The sequence below is a fragment of the Balaenoptera acutorostrata genome, chromosome 14 (assembly GCF_949987535.1).
Source record: "Balaenoptera acutorostrata chromosome 14, mBalAcu1.1, whole genome shotgun sequence".
Taxonomy (NCBI): Eukaryota; Metazoa; Chordata; class Mammalia; order Artiodactyla; family Balaenopteridae; genus Balaenoptera; species Balaenoptera acutorostrata.
Window position 1 is genome coordinate 20,951,765 of NC_080077.1, and position 26,528 is coordinate 20,978,292.

General features: G+C 34.7%; 1 protein-coding gene and 1 pseudogene across 8 annotated transcripts in view; one reads left to right on the forward strand and one right to left on the reverse strand.

The window, feature by feature from the left end:
- Positions 1 to 26,528, reverse strand: part of UTRN (utrophin) — a 506,643-nt gene that overhangs the window by 209,109 nt on the left and 271,006 nt on the right. The window lies entirely within an intron of this gene.
- Positions 9,540 to 10,011, forward strand: LOC103018905 (60S ribosomal protein L26-like; annotated as a pseudogene).

A 26,528-nucleotide genomic window follows, 5' to 3' on the forward strand; every position in this document is an offset into this window, starting at 1 on the left:
GCAGTGTTTAAAGTCTATCAAAGAGGGCTTCCCTGGCGGCGCAGTGGTTAAGAATCCGCCTGCCAATGCAGGGGACACGGGTTCGAGCCCTGGTCTGGGAAGATCCCACATGCCGCGGAGCAACTAAGCCAGGGAGCCACAACTACTGAGCCTGCGCTCTAGAGCCTGAAAGCCACAACTACTGAAGCCCACGTGCCTAGAGCCCGCGCTCCGCAACAAGAGAAGCCACCGCACTGAGAAGCCCGCGCACCGCAACGAAGAGTAGCCCCCGCTCACCACAACTAGAGAAACCCCGCATACAGCAACAAAGACCCAACGCAGCCAAAAATAAATAAATAAAATAAATAAATTTATTTAAAAAAATAAAAAATAAAGTCTATCAAAGATGTTCACTTTGGTCAATTTTATGTTATGTGAAATTCACCTCAATTTTTCAAATCCAAAAATAAAAAGTCTATCAAAGAAAAATCTGTTAGAGAAAATGCGAAGTTCCAAAGCAACCACTGATCCATGACTGAATAAAAACAAATATAACTGATTCACAATTGTGATCAGTATCACAAGGCTTGCTGCTGCAAATGATTATGGCTTGCGGCTTAATCCAAAGAGATTTGCTAACAGCTACTTCCTCTCATCTGTGCGAGTCATTTTTATTATTTGAAGATAACTAATAAATTCTCTTCAAATTCCAACCACAAGCCTCGCTTTATTAAGTAGTTCTTAAGTAACAAGGCTAATTCTAGTTAACTGTGAGAATTATTTAAGTGATAGTTCAGAGTCAGTAATTTCTTAAATGGTTCAAGATTTCACCTTGATATGCTGTAGGGTCCACTACTTATCTAGTTCAGAATAACTGAATGAAACACAGGATTAAATGGTGTATATCCTTAGGGCCAAATGCTGCTACTAATGAGGAATTACCACATGGAGATCCATGAAAACTGTTTCAGGATAAGGGAACAGTGGTGCAAAGGTCTTGTGGTAGGAATGAGTTTGGTGTGCAAGAAAAGAGGTCAGTGTGGCTCAAGTGTATTGGGTTGGCCAGGGGGACAGGAGTGATTTTTTTTTTTTTTAAATAATAAGGCCAGAAAGACAAATGGAAGCCTGATCATGCAGGACCTCGTAGGGCAGGTTAAAGGGTGTGAATTTTACTCTTAAGTGTGATGGGAAGCCTTTAGTGTTTTAAGCAGAGACCTGACATGACTTGATTTATGTTGCTAAAAGATCACTGGGGCTGCTTATTTTACTGCAGGAGAATATGACAGAAGCAAAAAGAACACTTAGATGGCCACTACCTTTGTCCAGTTAAAATGGCGTGGCTTTGATTGATTAACTGCGAAGACGGAGAGAAATGGTCTGATTGAGAATATGCTTTGGAGACAGACAAATGTGCTCCCTGATGTGGACCAAATAGGGATGGAGCATGAGACAGGTGAAAAATGAGCAATTGAGCATTATTTACAGGGTTTTATTTTGAGCTAAAAAATTCAGAAACTAATCAGGATGAAGATAACAAGGTGGGAAAGGGTACCACATGAGTACAGAGAAACTCCTAGGCCAGGTGTCTGAAGGGGGAAGCAGTCGGATGGGCTTTCCAGAAGTAATATCTGATTCAACACCGGAAGGAATTTGATAGGAGACTCCTAAAGAGAATACTCTACATAGTCAGAAAGAATAATACTTACGAAGGCTCAGAATTAAAAGATTAGGTCCATACATTTCAGAAACTGAATAACAGACAAATAATAAAGGAAACGACTTTTGGAAGTGAGCCGTTGAGAAGTGTGCAATTTTATATGATATACATACTGATTCCTCCCTGAAACTATAGATATACTAGTTTGGGACATTGTGTCAATAAAAGTATTTCTTTTACAATCGTAAGTTTTTCATACACTGAAACACTATGATCGATTTGTAACAATATTTTAAACAATTTAGTACTTTTTTTTCTGATCTTAAATTCTCTATCAATATTTTAACACCCTGTAAATGAACACCAGGAAAGAGGCACCTCCTATGTGTACTACTCAAGGTGAAGCTTTTGATAAAGGAAATGAAGTGCTCTAATTTGGAATGCCTTTGGAATACTTAGGGTTTCTTAAAGACTCATACATTGAAAGATAGAAGTTATTTTTGTTTAATATCAGAATTGCTTCTAAACTCTTGTAATTATCAGGTAAATTCTTCACTGGGAAGGAAACAATTTAGGAAAAGGTTATATTTCTAACCTTATACAGAATCCATAGCTCAAAGTATGAAAGGAATTTATCCTTCCTCACATTTCACACCACTGTGCACAACATTCAACTACTTCTTTGACAAGTTAAATGTAACTAACTAACTAACCTGCTGCTGGTAATGGAAGCACCACAGGTCAAAGGAAACTGACAACCAGGCTCCTTTTATTCAGTCATTTGTTCATTTTGCTTCCAGAACATGCAACGCACACAGAATTCATATCATATATCTGAGAAAATAATATAATGTTTCTTACGCAATTTGTATTTTTTCACTCATTTTTCTCCTTCAGCTGCTCTTCCTAGAATCTGCTGAATCCTTCCTCTGTGCTTTACTGATTTTGTTTTAAGGTAACATTTGAATTTATGTTCTTGTTTACCACCAAGAATCTCACTCGACACATTTGAAAACAGCACGTTTTGGAAGCAGGCAGAAAGTATTAATCAACAGCATTGTACTGCATAATCTATTATATATATTCTATTCCATTAAAAAATTAATGATGGACAAACCAGATTGCCGAGAGCACTTCCAGTGCTAAGAAGTTATTGAAAATTCAGAAAAAAAGAAAAAGGCTGTGGTTCCTAATAAGAGAATCCATTCCTTCCTACAGTAACAAGGTGAGGGAAAGGCAGGAGAAGCTAGTAACAGTCTGACAGATGCTTTTAATAGCAGTGGTCAGAATAAAGAAAACAGTATTTAAAAAAAATATATATATATATATATGTATATGCATACATTTTAATATGTATGTATATATATTTTATATTTTACAAAATATAATTAAATCTTAGCACAATTTTTTAAAGTTCCTTTCTCAGTTTTCTGCCTCTTATGCTCCATCAATGACCCCAAAGCTCATAAGTAATCCACAAACTCAAACTCACTATCCAATCAACATATACAACATTTAGGTGAAAAAAACATAGCTATGGACTTAACTGTGGAAAATATATGTTATCCTCATTTATTCTTTAAACCTTTCAAAAGTGTCACTAATGGTGGTGTTACTCTGTTATTTTTTTTTAGCTTAAATTTACTCTCTATGCTTTCCATAGAGACCTTTCAATCCATTTACTGTCCACTAGGGAAAAGGATAGTATATAAAGCAGAAGGAAGTCAATCTTGGTACTATTTTGACTACGAAAATGCCATTTCTAAACATTCAAGACTGCCCTCACAACTTTAAAGGAGCTCTCATCTTATGAATTTTTTTTGTCAAGTTCCAATGATACTTTGGTGAAAATTCTCTTCAAACCTACATCCTTTCTTCAATATTCATAGTATATGGGAAACTGATGTGGCTCTAGCCCATATGGAGGGCAAAGATAGCTCCCAAAGCAGTTGTTGCTCTTTTTGCAAACATAGCTGAGGTTAACCAGAATGAACTAATGGTGAACTACGCAAGTATGAAAGATCTGTCCTCCCAGGACTCATGAATGGAGCTCCCCTGCCCATCACAGCCCTAACTCCCCCACTAGAACGTGAGGACCAGGAGGGCAGGTTGAATTTGTCCATTGCCGTATCCCCAGCCACAAAACGTTGCCTGCCCATAGCAGGTACCTGATCGATGGTTTGCGAATGAGTCTGGGAATGGATGAATAAACAAGTGAAAGAAAAAATGCATCTGCCACCCTCATGCGGATCAACCCAGAGACACCTTAATAGATTAGGGCTGTTTACTAATATTAACTTTTCAAAACCATTTTTATTTTCTTTTCCTACAAATAATCCAGCCTAATTGCCCTGCAGTGTTGTTATGAAACACAAAAGAGAGTCACGTCAAGGGCCACCCTAGTAACAACATCATTCTCAATTTCTTCTCTCCCTCAAAAAATGTGTATATGTCTGTCTGTCTACCGACCTGTCTTTGCTAGAGGGCGAGGAAACCCAAATTTTGACCTTTAGAAACACAGTAATATTCCTCTCCTTGGATGTGGGGAGGGAAGAGAAAAGGATAAGGCTCCACTGAAAACGCAGCACCGTCTTCATTTTCCCTCAATAAAGCCAAAATAGAAAAAGTTAAATATTTTCTCAAAACTTCTGTATTACAGTATGTTCTATGGACTCTCTTCAATTGAAATGACAAACAATGAATGAGTTTCTACTATCCCATAATTCTGCACTTCATTTTTTTTTTTAAAGAGTGCAGGAATTTACTTAAATCTTTGCTGACCTGAATCTCATTGGGATTGAATAAGGTTTGGAATTCCAGCAGACCACTGCTATCTTTGTTGTCTTCCGCATGCAACGTAATTGACCTTTTCAGCTTCATGTCCTTCAGAACTGAAATAGCTTGGATATTTGGGCTTATTAGTTACAAAAGAAAAAGAGATCTTTAAGCAAAAAAAAATAATGAGTTCAATTACAAGATGGCTTGGATTCTGACAAAGAAAATATTTGAGAGTAAAACTGATTAAACACCAGGACAGGATGTCAAACAGAGCTGCAGAATCATTCTCCCTGAACATTGTTTTAAAAAAACAAAATAAAACTTTAAAAGTTACTGTTTTCCTTCTTAGTGACACCCTGACCTTGTGGGATGTCTCCTAAAGCTAGAGTCTATAACAACATTATTGAGCAACATGATGGATAACAATTAAACATCACAAATCCTTCTCTGTAGGCAAAATCTGGTTACTTTCACCGTTGTGGACTTTCAGTATTAAAAAACTGGTACACATTTGTGACAAAAGAGATTGTTCCCAGGAAAACGGCCCTCAAAGTACAATTAATTAAATTGGTACCGTAATAAGAAGAAAGTGAGTTCCTGTCCTTGGGTCTGGTGGAAGTGAGGGTAGCTTAATCAAGTTTACTAATATGTCTAAGAAAACAAATGTCTCAGGAAAAAAATGGTGGCCAACATAGAAAAGCACAGAGCAGAAGAACAAAATCCGGTAATGTAACAAATCCTTAACAAGGTTCTCCAGAAAAAACAGAAATATATATATATACACACATCGAGAGAGAGAGATGATTGAGAGGCTTAGCAAGTCAAAAATCCACAGGGTAAGCCATCCGGCTGGAGCCCAGGGAAGTGTTGCTGTTCAAGTCTGAAGGCAGTCTGCTGGCCTTCAACTGATTAAATGAGGCCCACCCACATTATGGAAGGTCATCTGCTTTACTAAAAGTCTACTGTTAAATGGTAATCTCATTTTAAAAAGAATACTTCATAGAAACATCTAGAATAATGCTTGACCAAATATCTGGGTACTATGGCCTAGCCAAGTTGACACATAAAATTAACCATCACAACTTGTGAGAGAAGAGAAAAATGAACTGTGGGGAAAACAAGAAGCCACTGCAAACGTGTTTTGTGCTACAAATCATCCTGGTTTGTCAAGGACTGACAGGTATATCAGGCAAACGGACTTCAGTGCTAAATCTGGGAAAGTCCAAAGCAAGACCAGACAAGGTTATCCTACAGGGAAAGATATTTCATCAGCCTTTATCCTCATCTAAATCTTACCAATAATTCTTCCAGTTTGGCTCTGACCTTCTACGTTACATTTATATAGGTTCATGGGCGCACCAGTCCTTGGAAAAGACATCCTCCAATACAAATTAATAAATTCATTGTGGTTTATTCAGCTGCTTCTTGTGAATTTTGATATTGAGTATCCATCTCTAAGTGTACGGATAAAATCTAGGAGCCAATCCATCCATGAAAATGTTATCAGAATCACGAACAGCCAAAAAGCCTCTTTAAGTCAGACAACCAGCCTTTACCTAGAAGCCCTTCCTGCAACCTTCAACAAACATGAATGGCAGTGAAACTTTGGAATGACTGAAACAGTATTTCCTAAACTGGTTTCCATGATAAGAACTGGCTCAAGGGGGGAAAAATGTTTGAAAAACCCTGAGATGAACAAAATAAAATATGTTTCTTTACTACAGGACTTTTCATTGCCTTGAATATATAATAATGTGCATTGCGTGGCACCAAAGGAAGACATAATTTGCAGAATTTTCCAAACTAATTGGACCACAGAAATCATGTTCACAGTAGACATTTTAATATCTTCCAGAACAGGGCTTAACAGATAGCCAGTTTGTTAAACGCAGGCCTAACAAGATATATCAATGCATGGGAAACACTTCAGTTCATCAAAATATTTCCAGAAACATAACTTCTGGTTCTTCACTGATGCTCATAAGCAATTACGAAGACTCCAAATTTGTTTTGTATCTTAGTATATGATTCAAATGTTGATTCACTGATGAGTTTCACCTTTAAAGAGAGCATAGATTACTTTTCTTTTTTCACTTTGCCATACTCCCAAACCAGCAAACAAGTATTCAGCAAAGACTGTACAAGGAGATCAAGGACACCACGTGGTGCAGCAGAAGCCCCTCACTTTCTGCCTCCTTAAGGGGCTCACCTGAGGCTTGGTGGGCAACACATCCCTCTACCAGTCAAAATTCACAGGTCGGGAGTCAATGGGATACCTGTCAAATTAATCTGATTGACTTAATAAGCTCCACTAAATTTTTAAAGTTTATGTTGACACTTAAACCTCAAATAGGAACTGAAGGATGAAGTATCAAGGTAAGAGAATAAGATTTGGGGGAAATTGTGTGTTGCAGGTTTGCGGGGGGGATTTCTAACTGGGAGGGGATCTAAATCGAGTAGCATCACACACACAAAGATCCAATTCAAGGATGCTGGATAACGTATGTTTATGACAATTTGGATCGACGCTAGTTTGACCCACTAGATATACAAGCTTTAGCACCAGATCAATTTGGAGAGAAGGCCTGAAGACTACTTTAAATATAATACAAGGTATTCATACAAACTCAAAAACACGTATTTACTGAAATGAGAAAATAGAAAACTAGTAAAAATATTGAAAATGTCACTACATTGCATGGTACTTAAACTGAGCATTAGCTAATTTTAAATGATTGCTTTCTCCTCCAATGCTGCCAATATTGCCAGCAACAGATGTTGTTACTGCAAATGCTAATTATTATATGCCCTAGCCACCATCTAGCTCACGCTCTCTCTCTCTCTCTCTCTCTCTCTCTCTTTTGGTTTGTATTAGCAACTACATCTGTGCATGTATAAAGTGCATACGATTTGAAATTGTGTTTTGTGTAGGATGATGTCACCATACCAAAATAACAAAGAGATCACTTACTTTATTCCCCAGTGTTAAACACTGTTTTATAAATAGTACTGAATAAAATGAAGTTCATCTATGATCTCTGATCATTGTCACATTTCAGGTTGATGGGGTACAATCAGAATTTATTTCCATTAGGTTCTAATAAACAAATACCCTCAAAATAAAATGTTAAGACATGGAAAAAAGTCACAAACTATATTCCATGTTAACTTTCCAAGAAAGAGTCACTGCAGTGTGAACTTAAATACCATTAAAACAGGTATACAACTTGAAAATTATTCTTTTTAGCAACTCACAAAGGTAAACATTTACAAAGAAAAGGGAGATCCAAAAGGAGAATAGAAAGCTGTCTGAAATCCTCAAAATACTTTCTTCTGATTAATTTCTAAGTATCCTAGATATCAGAAAACTTACTTCACCTGCGTTTATACTAATGAAATCTGAAAATGAAAATTTATTACTTCATACCTAGTATTAAGTTCAGTTGTTATATATAAAAGATGAAGGTTAAAAAAAAATGGTGCACACACTAAAGTTAAAGAATTCTGAGATTAGTTGCAAGAAACACGGGCCTGTAGTCTTTTAAAGTAGAGGTGACACAATAAATAGAATATTCATTTCTAAGTAACTTTGTACAAGTAATTGACAGGTCACCTCTTGCCGAAGTTATGCTAAGGGAAAAGTTATTCAGTCATAATGAAAGAAGAGTGGGAACAGATCTGGAATTGAAGTTTAACAATGAAATTGCAGGGGAAGTTCTATTATCAATGCCCTGCCTAGCAACTGATATTCTATCTTAATTCATTTCATCAAATGCTTTTGAACATCTGTTATGTGCCAATGCTGGATATCAAGGCTGTGATTTTCAGTATATAGCAAACCTTTGACAGATGTGCTATAGAATTTTGACGCATAGAAAACTCTATTTTTGTTACAAATTTTGTACCTTGTTGTTTTGAATATAACTGTCAGAAATAAGTGATGAATTGAGTAGGTCTTGTGAGGTGGTACAAAGGCAATACAATCAAGTTTAAGACCCAAGAGGTAATATCAAGCTAGTGCCAAAGAGAGATCTTGTGTTCACTGGGAACCTGGAAAAACTTTTTCAGGGCAGTAGAATTTTACTCAATAGCAACAGAGCTGTAGGGGAGCCAAGGATAGACAATGATGAGTGTATCCTTCCATAAACACTACAAGAGACTAGGCTCAGATCAAATATTGGCAGACTTTTTTTTTTGCCGCACTGCGCAGCTTGTGGGATCTTAGTTTCCTGACCAGGGACTGAACCTGGGCCCTCAGCAGTGAAAGCACGGAGTCCTAACCACTGGATCTCCAGGGAATTCCCCAGTTTTCATTTTTTAAAGCCTTCAAACATGCTACCAAACTGCAATATTTAGAATCAAGCAGCAATTACAAAATGTCCTATCCATTATACTAAGGAGACAGATGATGGAAGAAGGATGGGTCCTTAAAAAGAACCTATCTTTAGTGGAATAATAATAAGTCACTTGTAATACAGTATGATCTCACTTATTTGTGGAATCTGAAAATACTGAGCTCTTAGAAACAGAAAGTACAGTGGTGGTTGCCAGGGGCTGAGGAGTAGGGGTATGGGGAGATGTTGGTCAGAGGGTATAAGCTTTCAGTTACAAGAGGAATAAATTCCAGGATCTACGGTACAGCACGGTGACTAAAGTTAACAATACCTTATTAATGTTATATGTCAATCATACCTGCACATCAGCCTATAATTTTATGAAGTGTTAAAATAACATTCAATTTTTAATTATTTAAACTCTTAAAATCAGGTCATTGATTTCTTAAGACTAGATCATTCATAATCACGTAGAAGTTATGCCTACTTCCCAGTCTTCTTTTTCTCTCATAATCCCGTTTGGCCTTTCTGAAGACCATTAGGGGAGGTACAGCTACAACATTTTTGGGAGACCTGCTACATCTGTGTGTTATGTAGGTCCTTGCCATGCAGAGTCTGTCTCACGGACAACTCTCAGAGATATGAATTACCACGACTACCACATAGATGTGGAAACAAGAGTTCATACAGCTTGAAAGTGACAAAATAGTGTGATCAAAAATCAAAGGCTCTGGAATTATATGGAAACAGAACTAGAGATAAAGAGGCAGGGGTAGCCCTTTTGTGGCCATCGCTGAAATGCTAGCGGCTGAAATGAAGTTCAATCCCTTTGTGACTTCTGACCGAAGCAAGAACCGGAAAAGGCATTTCAATGCGCCTTCCCACATTCGCAGGAAGATTATGTCTTCTCCTCTTTCTAAAGAGCTGAGACAGAAGTACAATGTCCAATCCATGCCCATCCGGAAGGACGATGAAGTTCAGGTTGTACGAGGGCACTACAAAGGGCAGCAAATTGGCAAAGTAGTCCAGGTTTACAAGAAGAAGTATGTCATCTACATTGAATGAGTGCAGCGGGAGAAGGCTAATGGCACAACTGTCCATGTGGGCATTCAGCCCAGCAAGGTGGTTATCACCAGACTAAAACTGGACAAAGACCGCAAAAAGATCCTCGAACGTAAAGCCAAATCTCACCAAGTAGGAAAGGAAAAGGGCTAATATAAGGAAGAAACAATTGAGAAGATGCAGGAATGAAGTAATCTCGTATACAACTTTCATTAAAAACTGTTAAAATGAAAAAAAAAAAAAGATGCAGGGGTAGACATAATTCATATTCTGGAAGGTCTTACATTTCAACTATATCTAAAATCATTTAATTCAAACATTTTATTTATTTAAATCTTAGAAGAATATGAATATTGATACACTACTCCTGTGTCAGGAGTGGACTAGACCCTTTTAGAATTAATTAAAAATATATGTGAATTCCCAAGAAAATATTAATTGTTTAAATAATGCTACCACTATGCTTGTAACTTCTGCTTTTACTTTGAGGACTAACAGATATATCTGTGAATCAACATCTTTTAGAAATCATTGGAATATCTGATTTTTTTCATAAGATGTCAGAACCTTTTACTGTAGGAACTGATATTTGCTATTTTGCTCTCAAATACTTAGGAAACTACTTACTTCATAACTTCAATGATGGAACTGCTTCCTAAGAAATTTGAATCCTGTAACATCAAATAGATGTTGACCAAGTGTGGAAATATCAAACAGTTGTAAAACAGTTCAAAGGAAATTGAAATTTTGTCATAGACAAAGGGCCAATAAATATAAGGAAAAATTGTTACAAGTAATCAGTGATTGCAATGTAAAACTATTTATCAAATTGGCAAATATTTTAAAATTATAAAAGTCTTGGCTAACAACAGTATGATGAAACCAATATTCTCATACACTATAGGAGTATATTTGGGGACAGCCACCTGACAGTGTACAGCTTTTGATCCAGCAGAGCCACTTATATGAACTCATCCTAACAAAAAAAAATCACAATCCATTACAGTCAAAGGTTTATACAGAAAGAATCCATTGCAGCATTGTAAGGTCAAAATTAGAAAAAAGTCATTTGTCCAGTTCACATAGTACAATGGAATATCTAACACTACCATTAAAAAAAATCATGATTTTTTAATATAAAGAAATATAAAAATGCTTATAAAATACTATTATGAAAGGAAAAATCAATATTCAAAAAGGCAAAAGGCATGATATAAATATGATTCCAAATTTGTATAAATATGTTTTATACAAATACATTTATACAAAGAAAAGAAAAGTAAAATGAAATAGAGGAAGATGTTAATAACATTCCCCCCTGAGCAGCTGAATTAACTGGTAAGTTTTATTTTCTTCCTCCTTTCTTTCTGCATCTTACAAGAAGAGCATGTTCTTTTTAATATATCCAGGAGTAAAAATGTAAATGCTATCTTTAAAACTAATGAAATCTTCTTCAATTTGCCAAACAAAATTAAAGGTGGTTTGCTATACATGCACATGCATGTTTAAAAGCTGACTGTCATTACTGTGTTTGACAACAGTATAATTCACAGCTTTTTCTAAAAAACAATTTTTATATCAACTTCAAGATGAAAAACCAAGGTTCAGCAAGGTAAGTGACATACCCATTTCATTCAATACAGCTTTTATGTACAGAAAGATAACTCCCTCACTCCCCCTCCAGGGTTCCCTCCACTATCCCTCACTGTTTCAGAAGTAAAGTCGTCGCTCAGTACCTGGCAGGTGATTGGTTCCAGGACCATCAGAGATAGCAAAATCCATGGATGCTCAAGTCCCTTATATAAAATAGCATAGTATTTGCGTATAACCTATGCACATTCTCCCATCGTCCCGCATACTTCAAATCATCTCTAGATTACTTATAATATCTAATACCATGTAAATGCTATGTAAATACTTGTAAATACACTCTAAATACTATGTCAATAGTTGCTGGGTGCACCACAAATTCAGGTTTTGCTTTCTGGAAATTTCTGGAATTTCTCTTTTCAAAGATTTTTGAGCTTTGGCTACATGGATACAGAACCTGTGGGTAGAGGGTCAACTATATCTTAATTCTTTATTTAATCTCCCAAAAGATAATATAACATGGAGAAATATTTAAATGAGTACCCTTCCTCAATTCCTTCCAGCCCTAACCTACCACCCCATTTCCTGATACACACTTGTCCTAAATAGGTATATATCAGGAAATGGGGTGGTGGATTCCCAGTCTTCAATTTCTGGCTTTTATTAAAGGAAACATTCTACTGTTTTACACAGTGCTTTGAGCCTCTAATGAGGTTTCTCCAAGACTGCAATAAATATTTGTTAATTTTGATTTAATTTAAAGAGCAGGGAGGTTAATCAAGAGCAATTAATCAAGAGCACAAACATGTTATAAATAAATAAATACATTTTGAAATCTCCCAACTCTTCCAGTTATTTATAGTCTCAGAATATGCCATTCCAATTCAGACTTAGAACACAGTATAAAATGTGTTCCACACAATTTTCAGTAAATAAGGAGCAACTCTAGGTTTCAAATATTACAATTTCTATCATTCTTTCACCAGATGAGAAACTTCAGTTTATCTGGCAATGTGAAAAGTGTTATGTATATTGAGGTATCAAAGACAAAAAGCTTAAAGATAATAGCATGTGTCCTGAAAGAACCACACCACATGTGATTAAGTCAATTATAAAGCAGCAGCTTTAAACAGCAACTCAGAAGAAATGCGAAAATTAAAACAAAAAGATGCAAATATGAATGGTCTTTGTAATAACCTATTAGGAGTAAATCGCTTTTGTGATAAAAGTTTATGCGTCTTTCCCAAGCAGGATTAAGAAATTAAGAATTTTGTCTTGATAAACTTCTACCAACCTCGACAAATGTGAAAGTCAAAGACATTATGTCAACACCCAAAATGAAAAGGCCCCATTCACTTCAACAAAAGTTACCAGTTCCAAATAGGATTTGGAAAATCTTGTTAAATAGGGGTGCAAACCAAACTCTCCTGTTAGACTGAATTTTAAAGAATGAATGCTTTCACAGAGGACAATTTTCTTTCTAATCTCTATAGGAATTAGTAAACTGTAATAAATGAGGGTATCAAGACTACATATTTCCTGCCTTGTGAAGTCACAAACTTTTGCAGTAGGCATACACAGCTTTTGTAAAAGGAAAAATGAGAGTTTTAAAATGCCTTTCATTCAAATTGAAATGAGCTAAAAGAATGAAAAGCTACAGAGCAAATATTTATCATCAGGTGAATCAAGACACTTTTAAGCTATTTTGTATTTGTCACAGTCTTAAGTTAACAAAATGTGAAAAATGCACAGAGAGCAATTGAATTTTTTAAAAGATCCTCAACAGTTAAGTCTGCAGAGCTTCAAGTAATCTTTTCAACCATTATCATAGTAGAGTTGCTGCTGCTTTTGAAACATTTTATCATGAAAATATTAAAGCACAGAGGATAGTTGAAAGAATAGTAAAATAAACACTCATATACTGACAACCAGATTTAACAACTGGTAAGATGTTACCATACGTGTTTACCTAAAGAAATATATTTTTATTTATTTATTTATTTATTGGGAATCACCTTCAGGTAAATCATTCATACCAACTACTTGATTCATTTGCTGCCAATCCATCTCAAGAACCTATAAAATATACTTTTATAATATAGGCCCATAAAATCCAAAAATAGAATATACCCTTATCAAAACAATTCAACCATCACCACTATTAATAGGCCCTAAGACAAATCACTTAACCTCTCTAAGCCTGTCTTCTCCCCTTTAAAAAATGAGGGTACTAAACTTGAAAATATCCAAGGTCACCATTGCTTACAAGGCTTTATCATTTCAATACCCACAGGAAAACTTCTCTCACTGGCTTATTCAATCTGCATATGAAATTCAGAGAAACCTTAAAACCCCTAAAAGGTGCAAGACAACTGGTCAGAAGCAGCCCTCTACCCCAACGCTCAGTCCTATGGATGCACTTCTAGAAATCACTCCAGATTTAAAGCGAGGGTGACATTTGGCACAAGTAAATTATTGAACTATTTAATTGTCATAAAATGTAGATTCTCAACCACATGAGACTTCCTGAGATTTTGGTTTACATTATAATTTCTCCAATCTTTCAATAGCTTCCTATCAAGATTTGCTGCTCAGCTTTTATAAATAAGCATAATAGGTCATTAGGCTTCCATTAGAAGCAATTACTTCAAAAAGAGCAAATGTTGCCCTTTGTTTACCACCATACCACGTATCTCCCACAACGACAGGCTATGTAATGAAGCAACCTAGGATTTGCTTCAAATATTAATGCAAAATAGCACTCAGTCATTATAGTCATTAATTCAAGTTATTCAGTACCTATCAAAACCTCACTCTCTAAATAGAGATTAGGCAAAAATCATCTGAGAATCATCAGAAAGTTTAGTTATTGAAATTCAAGAAAGATCTTCCTCAAGCCTCCCCAAATCTTACCTGTGCCCACCAGCAGCTGAGATAAATAATGTATAGATTATAAAAATTATGGCTGCCCTAATTCTGGATTAAATTGAAATTTCAGAATATTTCTTTTGACTAGATAACTGATGCCTCAGGGGCCATTAGTCCTGCTCAGAAGACATGGCCCCTTTCATGTAGCTCCAATGTGAATCTAAGTTGTTTGGAAATAGTATGATTTTGCTGGCAGAGAATGTATCTTAATATGGAAGCTGGCTTGGTGCTCTAGAAAAGAAGAAAAATGAAATGACCCTGCATTGCAGAAAGATATGGGGTGGTTGGTATTCAACATTCTGCCGCCTGAGTTGAGACAAACAGAAGCTTTTATCTAGCATGTTCTTTCACTATTTCAAAGATGATTCCAGCAGTCAACAGTAGTGAAGCATGTGAATAAATACTGTCATTGATTTTGTTTGCTTACAGAATAAGAAATTATAGAAATTTTACTATTTCCATTTAGTAATACTCTAGCCCTGTACAGCAAATTCATAAACATTAACTTATCGATCCTATACTACCTTTCTAAAGTAAATGGAATGCATATTACTCCCACTGTCTAGAAACTGAGGACTGATACAGCACTCGAGCATCACACTAGATCAAACAGCAAATAAAACAATCAAACTGAGGTCTTCTGTTTCCAAATTCAGCATTTTTGTCATGATACTTCACTTTTACTGTACTCTAAAGAACTAACATGAAAAACAAATTACACATTTTATAGTTCACAAATTAAAGTTTACAAATTATTTAACAAAAAGTGCTATAAAGTTTACAAATTATTTAACAAAAGCTGTCCTAATTATTATTAATAATTAACACCCCCAAAACCATCAAACTCTATAAGATAAAGTAGTAAATTTATAATGAATTCGAAATATTTTCCCACCCTTTTTACCTAACATTTATGGTTTCAAACTCTTACTCCCAATCTAATGTTAAAAAGCAGTAAAGACAGAAAGTAGACTAGTGGTTGCCTAGGGCTGGGAGAATGGAGGGGAGGAAATAAAGAATTCTCATGGGTAGGGGGTTTCTTTTTTGGGGGGAGGACAAAAATGTTCTAAAATTTCATTACAGTAATAGTTGCACAACCCTGTGAATATGCTAAAAAACACTGAATTGTACACTTTGAGTGAATTATATGTGAATTACTGTACATCTCAATAAAGCTATTTAAAAAAAAAAGGGGTCAAAGTATAGCATTTTTACTTATCATCATAACATTGTACATCTAAGGAAAAATTGAAATTTGGGTTATTTATTCAATATTTATAAATACTTGCTCTGTTCAAAACACTCTTTTAAAATAAGATATGGCCCCAAATTCAAGAAATTGACAATAATTCAGAAGGTGAAACAGAGAAATACACAGTGAATTTTAATACTAGGCAAAGTTAAATATAAATTCTATAAAAATAAGAACACATAAAATGTAATGGACACTAGAGTAATCTCCTGGAAACTTAAACATGTAGCCAAGTATCACTTGGCTGTGTGACCTTGCGCAGCATAAAATATTAAAGCACATTAAGAATAAAGCTCTACATAAATATTAAGGCATTGTTTCCTCATACATAAAATGAGAAAACTGGTTAAATAATTTCTACGATTTCTATGTACTCTAAAGTTTTTGAAATCTATAATTTAGATTAATACTAGATAGACTGCTACTGTGAATTATTTTCATTTTTGCTTGAAAAATTGTGTCATTCTCTCATCAACTGAGTTACAAGTAAAAGCGTAACTTTTTTTGTCACTATCATACCAAAATGACTTACATCCAAAGGAAGGTTGTTCCATTTAAAGAAGACATTCAAAAGAACTATGTTTTTATCTCAAAGATATGAGTATTATATAATTTTTCATTTTAGAATTCTTTCTTGAAAACGCTCTCCATGTTTGAATATCTCCAATATTCACAAACACTTTTTCATTAAAACTGGTCTAAATTTTGGAAGCAGTCAAAAGTCAACGATCTGAAATACATAGCTGGCAATCAAAAGAGTAATTTTTTTTATTGAGATGAAAATGTTAATGAGTGATTTTCATAGCCACTTCTGGTAAACAAGTACCCAGTGTTCTCTGAATACAAGGAGCACACTTCTGTGCCCTATGTCTTTGCTCACTGAGTTGTCTATTCCCAGAATTCTCTACACTATTCAACTCTCCCTACGCTCAAGATCCCTATTAGGTATTACCTTTTCTCTAAACTCTTCTCTTACATTTTCAAGTTAAAATATACTCTCTTTCTTCTGTGTTCAAACAGCTTTTAACTTTATTATATGATATTTCTCACATCCCATTTTAGACATTACAGTGTTTGGGTTCCCAGCCCAGTATCTGGAATTCAGAGAGTTTGGAATAGTCTACTTGTTCCCACAATTCAGCAAATCAGTTAACATCACTATAGTTTAGTTTATATTCTACAACATGGTTTGATTTTTCATCTAACAATTTCATAAAATATTTTTAATTGATATCACATATTTTCTGGGAAGATACAGGAAATTAGCATTCAAGCTGCTAGTGGGCATGTAAATACCTATTACCTTGCAAGAGGGAAATCTGGCAATATATAGCAAACATCATTAAATGTCCAACTGATCCAGTTATTCTATTCTAAAAACATATCCAGGAGATAATCAGGATGGTCTCAATGATTTATGACAATGTTCATCACAGAATTATTTATCATGAGAACATTGGTAATAACCTAATTATCTAACCATAATGAATCCCTTAAATAAATTATCCTGCAGCCATTCAATAGAATTTTTATTTACACTATTTTAAAAAATCACAATATAACAAAATGTTTAATGGCATGGAAAAACATTAATGGTGTGTAAAGTTTGAAAGGAAGGCTATAGAATTCCAAAGGAAACCTAATGGCAAACAATACTTCCCGTGCTTCCATATCACAATCATACTGGCATGAGGGATGTCAGTAGGTGCACACAGGTCTTGGTCTTTTAAAATTCTGAGCCCTGAGTAAATATGATCTTAGATAATGTTTTTTCCACCAAAAAAAGTTCCCTTTTCCTCTATCTCTTTAAACTCTTGCAAAGAGTGCCCTGAGAAAAGTAAAACAACTTATCCTCCGTTGTTTTTTATCCAAGTATCAGGAGCTTTACATAAAAGGTTACAAATAATAGTATACCTATACCAAGAACAGTAAATTCAGATGTTTTGGGGGTAAACTTAGACTCAAAATTGATGGCATCAAAATAATTCTTCAAAGTGTTGAGAATACATTTAAGAGTCTCTGTATTTCTTTCCATTCTCTTCTAAGCAAGCATGTTTGTTTCCTTCTGTATCAGTCACAGTAAAGATAACCTTTCCTTTGCTTTGTTCAGTTTCCAGGAATGGAACAGGACTTCTTTTTAATATAATGTTTTATGGAAATTAGGATTACATCAGTTTCACTGTGTGCTAACTAGATTTTGAGCTGCCGTCTAGGAGTCTAATCAATAATCTAGAAGAGCCCTGATAAACTGGGGAATACTCATCCTGTAAGAGTTTCTGTCACTGGCTTATTGGTCAAGGGAAGCTTCTTCTTGCACTTCTTCAAGGTGAATCTCAAACAGAGAAAATAACCACAGAAAAATGTCAAAGATTTTTTTCCTACCCCATTGTTAAAAGCAGGGATGGCCCAAGTTGCACCTCAGACCCAGCAAGTCAAAATCTCTGGAGCATGAAGCTTTTGGAAAAGTTCTCTGGACAACTGCAATGTGAACCCCTTTGTTAAGATCTAAAGGTTCCTTCAACGATACGGATCATAAGGACGATGATAACACCCCAACGCCCAGAGACATTAGGAAATCTCTATGTTCAAGGCACTATGCTGGGCACATCACGTGGATCATCTCGTTTGATCCACACACCATCAATGGGTGAGAACAATCATGGTAATGGCGATAACAACCCACTCTGAGTAACCAACACACATGGTATTTATTATGTGCCAGGCTCTCTTTTAACATTTTATAAATGATAAAACTTTTAACTTTTAAAATTCACACAACCACCCTTCGAAAGAGAGAGACTAATTCCAACTCCATTTTCTGAAAAGGAAGCTGAGACACAGAGATGCTAAATGACTTGCCCAATGTCACCTCATTGGTAAGTAGCAAAGCCAGGATTATGTGAATTCACACAGTCTAATTCTAGACTAGCATCAACTCTCTTAACCATTAAAATGCTTCAGAACAAGTTATTTGAATTCCTTGTTTTTCATGGAAAATGCAACATGGTGTTTATGTTTATGCTGCTTACCATGTACCTGTGGCACATGACAGCCATTCAATTCATGATCTTTGAGTTGAATTGCAAAAAAAAAAAAAGACAAAATTTTTATTAGAAAAATCCAGTCTAGAAAATTAGTTGGCTTTTTAATTTAATTTTTAAGGCGCTACTATGCCCTTTTAAATATAATAATTTAAAAAAAACTATATTTGAGTATAGAAAAGTAGGCTCAGTGAATACATAATTCAATACTTTTGGTACAGAAGCTCTAAATTATGAATCAAAAACTAAAACTAACTATGCTAAAATTTGCATTAAAATGAACGAATCCATCTTCTCAAATCTACAGAATGAGCCCATTAAAAAAGCATCCAATGTACAAATTTAAACTAGAACAAAGTCTTTGTTCTCTTAAAATTATATAGCCAGAACTCATATATCAAAATAGTTTTGAAAAGAACATATTTCATTTTGCTTAAACTTCTAGGAGAAAACAAGTATATCCCCACCTCACAAAACTAGCAGCAATAAAATATCCATTATAGATGATCTATTTCCTCATCTGTAAAATGAAATGGATGAATCAAATGGTTTCCAACATCCCTTGCTCCAGGATTCTATAGCTCATGACTCTAAAGGATGCTGTTACAAATTTACATAAAGATAATTGAAAATGAAATGTACATAAAGATAATTTAGAATTAAACACCTACTACTTAGTTAATGTGATTTCTCTTTCTATACCTTCGATAGATGCATAGCTCATTTTAGTCCAGTATAATTCCTAAAGTTATCTGAAATTAAGTGTAAAGAGACATTGAATCTGGAATCCAAAAACCTATGTTTAGTTCAAGTTGTGCCACATACTAGCTGATCAATTACTGATGTATTTCTTAACCTGCCAATTTACAAAATCTGCTTCTCCACTTGTTAAATGGGAATATTGACAAATTTCTTTCCTACCTAGCTCTTAAGGATAATCATGTAATTATTAACTAATACCATATGTATTGATGATAAAATACATGAGAAAATACTCTGGAAATTCTAAAACACTCTAAAAATAAAAAGAAATTACATCAGTAGTAACAAGACTTTTTTCAGTCATGGAAGCTTGCAGTTATTTTATTGCTGTGTTTAACCACTTCTCTTTCAATTTTCTTAAAGCAAAAGTAAAATAGTCTATTGTGGAAACAGTTCAGTGTGTTCTTCCATTTGATGTTTTTCCAAAATTTTTGCTCAAGCTTTATCTAGATCTACTTTCATATCAGCCTATTATTTATTAAGCATTAAAAGGTTCTGTCTGCTTTTATAAGTGAGTTTTTTTATAAATTAATCTAGAATTCCACAGAACTGAACAAACTAGAAGAAGAAAAATGAAAAGAAACCCTCTGATGCACTTCATATGCTTTCCGATTTCAATTATTTGGACTCATTTTACCTTGCCCAGAAATGAATAAACTTTGTGAAACTGAGAAAGCTACCATAGCATGAAATTTTCTATATCTTCCTATCTCTATGATAGGAGTTCTATTAATTGCTTATTTTAAAGGGCTAAAAATAAACTACCAAATATACTAAGAGAAGCTGGAAGTGTTCACAGTCACTAGTAAAGGGAGTGGATAATGTCTGTACATTTAAAATCTAGCAGTGCATCCCACTTGGAAATTTCCTCTTGAAATTTAATAAACATTAACCCTACATAAACACAAATCATCAATATTTTAGCCACAAATTATCAAATTTAGATACTCTAAAAGTAAAGGAGACCTTTTATCCATATCCATAATGCTATTCCAACACTGTCAGAATGACTGCCCCTGATTTGTAGATTACATATATAGACTTACACAAATAATGATATCTTGGCTGTTAAAAAGCTATTTAAAATGCAATCCTGTAGAATGGTTTCAATTTTTTTAGTTAATTGGAAAACCATTACATCATATCTGATTATACTGCTTTTAGCTAAAAGTCATTGATAGCATGAGTTTTCTGATTAACAAAATGTTAATTTGATAACTTTCAAAAAATAATTTTAAGATACACATTGACTTGGGGAGCTGTGGCAAAACAGAGATCAGGGAGTCATGTAAAGAGTGCTGCTGTATTTGGAAGCCACAGGAAAACATCTGATGACAAGTAGGGATGTAGGTACTGTCTCTCTTGACCTGCCTCACTTTCAGCTGTAATCTCAACCCGTTGAAAAAGCACAGAAACAGAGCGAAAGTAAGGGAAGTAATCTGCCCAGGTGTCCATACAGCCCTGAGGCAACATACCCAGGACATCGATGGAGACGGGTGAGATGTAGGCAAATCCTTCCACATTTGGCACTTTTTTCCATTAAATACCTCAGGCTTCACAAATGTTTTCAACTAACCGAACCGTGTTTCTCACACAGCCGAGAAGAGACAGTGCTCATGTGATCAACTGGAGCTCTACCTCCAGGCAAGAGACCTCTGACCTTTCCTATGGTTCAAACAATATGTGTGTGATTTGATTACGGAAGGAAACTGAGGGAATCTGAGAGTTGACCTTCAAATATATACATCTCAATACTCAGAACATGACAAAGTAAAGTTCCATTGCCCTAGAACACTCGAGGATTTAATTATTCAAGGAACGCAGAATTTTCCAAGAAAAAAAAAAGGGAGGGAAAGGGGGAGAGGAAGCATAAAATTTAACTATATGGGGTGTAAATCATTTGAAGAACACCATTCCACTCTGTGTCTTCTTTAAAAACACATCATCAACCTTAACTACCTCTAAATAAAGGGGACCCACACACGCAGATGAAAAGTGGTATGTAAACATACTTCTTCAGTGAATCTGAAAATCTGTTCAGAGATGACGTGCCTTTGTCATCATATACCTTTGCTTTTCGGCACCATAAGCCTCCACATAGCTCTTTGTTGTCTACATGTGAACACACACACACACACACACACACACACACACACACACACAGAGCAAGACTTTTGTAGACATCACCCATCAATCAGATTGCTGGGTAGAATCTTCTGGTCTCTGTTCACAGAGTGCTCAGAGGCAGCTGCTCTGATACCACAGGAGACATGGTTTTTCAGGGATGACTTTGAGATCAGCACTGTTCTGAAAGCCTGAGCGCTCCAGAAGACTAGGTTAAGAATAGTCAGAGTTTCACTGTACGGATGAATCAGTAGCACCAAAATGTGTGTATATACCACATAGAGAGAAAAAGACTACCAACTGGGGTGCAAGAAGAGAACAGTAGAAAGTAAGAACAAAATTACACTCTACTAATATTTAACATGGAATCTTACCATGGCATATATGTATAATTTTTATATGAATATATATATATATGTACACACACATATATTTATTTTTACTGATAGGACTACTTGATCAAAAGGTTTGGAGGTGATCAAAACCATGTAAGCTAAAGTGAGTTACGTATATATATATGCAGGCAAATAGAAGTTATATTACTTAAATCAAAAATTTTTAAATGCTTAAATCATGAGCAATTCAATTTATAACACTAATTTTATATTTTCCTCATTTTTCTATAATGGCTCATATCTCAATCTACTTTACGAAAAGCTGCTTTTACCATGTCCTCAATTAATAAATATTTTATGAAAATTGGCACTAAGGAAAAGAACGGCACTTATAAAACATAAATTTATTCAGCTTTTCTGCAAAGATTTAGTGATGAAATATCCCAAAATAATCAGATAACAGTGAAAACAAATTAAAAGTCAACTTTATTTTTTAATTATTTACATTCACCTTTGCTTTTACTGTGCTCTATTAGAAGAAAAATTATTTTCACAGCATTAATATTTTAAAGGAACTAAGCAATCAACACCATATCTGGAAAAATTAGCATCCAACATAAGGTGATTTTAGGTCATCAGGGCAATTTCAATGCTGCTAATTATATCTTCAAGTAAGCAGCACTTATGTTTCAGTACCCTGTCAAATTTTATGGGATGTATGACCAGGAGGAAATATTTTTAAATGCAAAAAATACAAGTGAAAGCATAAATAGGTTAAGAGAAGGGGAAAAGGATATTTTAACTCCAAGAGCTATAAATTCCAAGTGCCTCTTTTCATTCCTCCCTAATCTTCAAAACATACAGGAAAAAAACACAAAATGAGACTATTCAACACAAATTTCCAATTGTGTCATTCATAAGCTATTTTCCTATAGACGAAAGATGTATGAACATAAGCAAAGAAAGATAGGGTATCACAGAGGAAAAAGTCTGATGAAAGACTGAATTTCCATATAATATGTAAAAGCAGAGATCCTATAAGAGGAATAAAAAAGGGGATAAAATATTAACAGACACTGGATTTCAAAAGGCAAATATGAATTTAAAATAGTCATGTCTCCTAACACTTTTTCCCATTCATTTCAGTCTGTAAGTGTATTTACAATAGACTGCCTCTATCTTTTTATGAAGAAACACTGAACCTTTAGCATTTTCTCTCTAAGAAACTAAATTTAGAGAATGTAGAAGGTATAGGGAGAGATAAAGTCATGATAGCATTTAAAATTTAAGGGGAAAAGAATTTATAGTGTCTTAAAGTAAATGAATAGCAAACTTATTTAAACTTTTAAGTATTACACATAGACTACTGATAATTAAAATACAGTTAAATACTTTCAGTTGGTATAGATACTTTACCCATGTCAGTATTTGAGATGGCAACTGTTAGTTAATATGCAATTCTGCAACTAAAACTTTTATTCATGTTATATGACCTAATATAGTTCAGTAATTAAGATCAGTTTTCAAAATATAACCAAGCAAATAAAATATATTTATTTCATAGTAATTTTGCCACTTCCTATCTTAAATTTCTGGTTCTTCAGCCAAATTTCATGTATCACTGCCTTATATTGACACCTGCTGGAAAGTACTGGAATTGTAGATCTCTCATTTCGTTATCTGGACAGTTGTAAATCTTGCTTTTGAGAAAAGAAATGTGAAAGATAACATCTTAACTGAGAATAATACAAATTTTAATTTTCTAAGAGAAAAAAAGTAACATTTAATGCCAAACATTTAAATTTAATGGTTTCTGTAGGAAATTATAATCTCAAGAAGTCTGCCCAAAGAGTATTTCTGTTGGGAATTAACTTATCCAATGACTTCATTAACTCAACTTGTGTTCATCTGTGTTATGATTATGAAACTAATTAAGCAAACTTCTCCAGTATTTGAACTTCTGCTTTTCACCTTAGACTATCTTAATACCTTGGTCACATGACTTGAGGAAAATACCTAATTTTGTGAAAGTATGCATACAAATGGATCAGAAAAATGATCCAGCTAATAAAACAGGATGTTTTATATATTCATACCTGTAGATTAAAAGGATAAAATAACATGCATTAGTGAATGAGCTTTTCTTCTCTATTATCAAAACTGCTTGTTCATGAACTACATAAACATTTTACCAGAATAAATTTATTCTCTGAAGTGCACCAAAACACAACATATTAAAATAAATAATTTATGAATTCTTACAAATGAATAAATTAAGTTGTATTAAGTTTTAATTAACTTCTTATGCAAATGAAAACACTTCTAAGTATCTCTGCAAAGAATGCCCACTACCTTAATCTGTCTCCTAAAACTTTCCAGAAAAAAAAAAAAGATTCCAGACAGAAATACATTTAATTGACCAAACTGTAAGAAAAAAGAATATATGATAAAGTTAATAAAATTCTGCTTTTCCCCTCTAATCCACTGCCATATAATAAGCAGGATCTAGGTGCTCAGACATGTACTATTTTATAACATCAGAAAAATAACATTGTCCTAGAGACAGTTGTTCCAATTACAAATGAGTTTGGGCAGCTAATAGGGCAACAAGATACATTCTTCCGAATGGTACTAAGAACATGAAATCAAGGAAGAATATTGTACTGCAGTGCTGGATAAATTGCTTTAGCATTCCGGTTATAATTCCTCCCTTCCCTTCTTAAATCACTCCAATTTCTGACAAAAGTAATGAGATAGTATGCACCTAGTTTAAATAAAACAAAACCATGATCAAAAATATAATAGCTAACTTTTAAAAAAAATATAGGAGCTCATTCAGTGGTTTATGTTTAGGATGACGTAGTATTTGAAATTTGCAAATGTCAAACAAGTTGCCTTCTGAAAGTGTACTTAATCCACCTGCCCAAATAAAATTCAGTTCTTCACGTTTAACTATAGTATATGCAGATTCAAGAATATGGGGAATATTTTACCATAAGATGAAGTCCAGTAGTTTCTAAACTGTGTTTTAATTTTTTTAAATTGATAAACAATTAACTATAGAGAGAGGAACAGTTTTTAAGTAACCTACTCAAAGATTATTTTAAACTTTTTAAAAATTTACTGACATTTACTTAAGATTAATTTGCCATTTACTATTAAGACCACAAGTATCTCAGAGGTAACAGGTCTTAATGAATGTAGTTTTGCTGTATTTTCTCTCAACAGTTCACTAGCCCTTCTCAAAAAAACAAGATTTTGTCAATTGCAAAATAAAATATGCACTAAAATAGTACTTTTCCTGATTCTTAAACAAAATTTAATTAAGCAATTCACTTTAATGGCTTTCACAGTCAGTCACTAAGAAAAGGAATCTTTCCTTGATAAGAACCCTGAAAGATTAGATTTTAGATCCTGAGAAGCAGTAGAATTGTCTGACACCAGAGATCCTCATTTTCAATCACTCAGTTACCTTACAGAGCTTCTGATATCGAGGAGAAGAAACTGCCATCCTTTGTAAACGATGTAACAAAACCACAACTTTCTGCAGAGACGTTCTCACCACAGCCATCATTTTAAGTTTACCACACTTCTGCAGACACCTCAGAATTTGCATTATAAATGAAGAGCAATGATCATTTCCTCCCGGTCACTGGACAATGATTTGCCAGTTCTCTGAGCATGCTCGTTTCCAGGAAAGCATTTGAAAAATACAGGGGACTTAGGTGCCAGGCAAATGAAGGCTGGTATTCCTTCAACTTCTTCTCAATTTAAAAAACATACACAAACGCCACCCAGAAAGCCCCCAGCAGATGCTCACAGCCAGTACTTGCTCAGCCCGGCACGGCCAGACAATGAAGCAAGTTGCTGGGCAGCCAAAACGCTGCCTGCTGCGGGCGAGGAGTAGCCAAAAAGGATATTAAGTGAAACATTAAAGCTGCAGATACAAAGCAGACATCCCCTGGGAGCAGAGATTTAACACATCACCAAGATGCATGCCTTGTAGCGGGCTTATATTAAACGATCGAGTGGCATTCACTCTCTCATTCTAAAGAGGGATGGGTTCGCTCCCCGACTAAATGCAGCTCTGGCTGTGTTCTGTGGGATGAGTGAATAGAGCCCATTACAAATCTTGAGCAGAACAGAAGGGTACTGGACTCTAATGATATCAGCCCAGACGCTGAGTGCTAATAAATCACCTCCACACAGGTCTCAGAACAAGATCATCTAAAACAAAACAAAAAATACCTGCAGGGGGTATGTGGCTTTACCTAAGATACCCTAAAAGCAGAGTCATCTACAGGCTCTCAGATGCCTGCTTAGGAGGAAAGCCATCAGAAATCGAATTTCCAATGTTAGGTTAAGACTCCTCTAATTAAACAGTAAAGTTAGAAAAAAAACAACAAAGTCTGTAATTGACTATTAACATTCCAAATTATCACATTTCCCCTTAGACAGAATCTTCATCTCATTTTATTTGCCATAATGCTGTTTTACTTTTATGAGTAAGAAATATAAGATAGTATATATAGAGAGAGATATATATAGATACAGATATATAGATATATATCATATAGATAGAAAAACGCAGTACAGAATTTTGGGGTTTTATGTTTATCTGCATACGTTTCAGATAAATTTTCTACTTCAGCTTGAATACCATTATAAATATCAATTGGGGTAAAG